Here is a 3,037-nt window from a genome sequence, read left to right as displayed (position 1 = left end):
TGGGCGGAGGTGGTGGTGGGATAGGGGGTGGGGCGCGCGCAGCGCGCCGTGCCAAAAACACTTGCGACTTACGTGTTTAATCAACTTTATACGACTTATACGACTTATACGACAGATGCCCAGTCAGAAATGACTTGAAAACCGACGTCGAAACGATATCGAATCGATGCATTTTTGGTTCCATTTTCGAGCCAAGTCGAAAGTGGAACCAAAAATGTATCGTTTCGATATCGTTTCGACGTCGGTTTTCAAGTCATTTCTGACTGGGTGGAGATGGGAGGAGAGATATAAGATTTAGAGTTCATCATTTTTTTCGAAAACTATTACTCGCACAGTAAAAATGAATAGAACATAAAATGTATATTTCAAAGAGATCTACAACTTTTGTTTAAAACATTTTTCAAAATTTTTAATATTTGTGTCTAAAAATTACATATAATTGGTTGACATTGTTTTTTTAATAACTTTTTAATAAACAACGAGCGCCGGCTAAATCCTTCTGAGGGTTACTCAGGAGGGTGCCCTCTATAATATATGTCAAGCCCAAGGTTATTGGAGGTGGGTGTGTTAATCTAAATAATTACCACTAGTCCCAACGTTGCCGCAGTTCCCCTAGAGGTTTCTATTTAAGATTTCAAAGTCGCCCCCTCCCGCCCCCGGGGGTGGTGCAGGGGGATCGAGCTTTATGTTAATGGATGACCCTCTTCGAGGCGAACAACTTTTATTGCAACTTTTTTTTAATCCGATTTGTATTTTTCCAAATATTCTGAAAAACAGTTTTAGCTCGACCCCCCTGCACCACCCCTGGGGGCGGGAGAGGGGGTGACTTTGAAATCTTAAATAGAAACCCCTATTTTTTATTGCAGATTTGGATTCTCCGTGAAAAAATATGTAACTTTTGTATGAGACATTTTTTTTGTTTCATGATAGATGGCGCTGTAATCGGCAAAAATGAAAATGAGTTGAAAATTGTTGAAAAATGGTAATATCTCAAAAAAATACACATCAGATTAGGAACATCAAAGTGAATTTTTTGATATTTTTGAAAATGCTATCATGTGATACCGTCTACCCTCCTGCAATGCATTCTTAGACTACTTTTAGCTTTACCCAGAAACAACGACGTGGACTTAGTAGTAATTTGTTCCCTTCGGGGTGCTTGATTACTGTGAGTCCCCTTGCCTCTCACTATCTCGGGGTGCTTGATTACTGTGAGTCTCCTTGCCTCTCACTATCTCGGGGTGCTTGATTACTCTGAGTCCCCTTGCCTCTCACAAGTGTTTCATTGAAGCAAATGTTCGAAATGACGTCCGTTGTTTCTAATGCACATTGCAACTCTGTGTCTGAAAGACAATCCGACATTTATAAGTGTCTCTGCGCTAATGTTTGCACATTCATTGATAATTCGCTGCTGCATATTTTCTGGGGTTGTTTGTACGTCCATGTAAACTCTCTCTTTCAGCCTTCCCCACAGGAAAAAATCGGCAGAAGTCAAATCGGGTGAACGTGCGGGCCAATTTTGAGGACCTCCTCGTCCAATCCATCGACCCGGATAGTTTCGATTCAAAACTTCTTGAGATATTCGTGAATAATGCGCTGGGCATCCATCGTGTTGAAACCACATATCCATTCTTGTTTGAAGTGGAACATCTTCCATTAGTATGGGTAAAACATTATCTAAAAAGTCGCTGTATATTTGACCATTCAGATTACCTTCTATGAAGTATGGGCCAATTACCTGAGTACCTAAAATACCGCACCAAATGTTGACACTCCACGGGCGTTGATGTTCAACTTGCCTTAACCAATGGAGATTCTCCACTGACCAATAATGCATATTATGTCGATTCACTTGACCACGATTCGTAAAATTTGATTCATCAGAGAAAAGTATCTGTGAAACGAAATTATCATTGACTGCCAGTTGTTCCTGTATCCAGTTGCAAAAATTCAAGCGATTTTGAAAATCGTCACCATGCAGTTCTTGATGCAGCGATAAATGAAATGGATGAAATTTGTGTTCAAGCAGTATGCGTAGAACACTTCTTTAAGAAATTCCTGAACCTCGCGTAATTTGCCTAGAACTAATGTGAGGATTTGCAGCAACTGCAGCTAAAACATTCACTGTGTTATTTTTGTTTGTTGCCGCGGTCGGACTCTTTCTCTAGGTTTAACACTTCCAGTTTCAGTAAACAGTTGGACAATACTGCGAAAAGTCGTTGCAGAAGGAACATTCCTATCAGGGAACAGATTAGCATACCTTTGACAAGCTTCTTCAACATTTCTATGAGCCTCAAAGTACGAGGAAATGATATCTACTCTCTCTACAATCGTTAACATCGTGGAACAATTGAGAAGAGACGTTTACAGTCCGAATCATAGAAGTAAAATGAACAGTCTGACCACTTTGCTTTTCGAACATTTGCTTCAATGAAACACTTGTGAGAGGCAAGGGGACTCACAGTAATCAAGCACCCCGAAGGGAACAAATTACTACTACGTCCACGTCGTTGTTCCTCGGTAAAGCTAAAAGTAGTCTAAGAATGCATTGCAGGAGGGTAGACGGTGTCACATGATAGCATTTTCAAAAATATCAAAAAATTCACTTTGATGTTCCTAATCTGATGTGTATTTTTTTTAGATATTACCATTTTTCAACAATTTTCAACTCATTTTCATTTTTGCCGATTACAGCGCCATCTATCATGAAACGAAAAAAATGTCTCATACAAAAGTTACATATTTTTTCACGGAGAATCCAAATCTGCAATAAAAAATAGGGGTTTCTATTTAAGATTTCAAAGTCACCCCCCTCCCGCCCCCGGAGGTGGTGCAGGGGGGTCGAGCTTTATGTTAATTGATGTCCCTCTTCGAGGTGAACAACTTTTATTGCAACTTTCTTTTAATCCGATTTGTATTTTTCCAAATATTCTGAAAAACAGTTTTAAATGCCTCACCCTGTATACAGGGTGTATTCTAATTCGCGCCCACCATTTATATAGTGATATTTCTCATGAAAAACTGAGTCGAAGAGTCC

At 39.7% G+C, this 3,037-nt stretch overlaps 1 pseudogene; it reads right to left on the bottom strand.

The window, feature by feature from the left end:
* Window positions 1-1,247: 1,247 nt before the first annotated feature.
* On the bottom strand, window positions 1,248-2,282 carry LOC105565705 (annotated as a pseudogene).
* Between the last annotated feature and the right edge of the window lie 755 nt (window positions 2,283-3,037).

This window comes from Vollenhovia emeryi, unplaced genomic scaffold (assembly GCF_000949405.1).
Source record: "Vollenhovia emeryi isolate VEMERY1.0 unplaced genomic scaffold, V.emery_V1.0 DF943444.1, whole genome shotgun sequence".
Classification (NCBI taxonomy): domain Eukaryota; kingdom Metazoa; phylum Arthropoda; class Insecta; order Hymenoptera; family Formicidae; genus Vollenhovia; species Vollenhovia emeryi.
The sequence above is the reverse complement of the archived record's forward strand: the minus strand, read 5'-3'. Positions and strand labels throughout refer to the sequence as shown.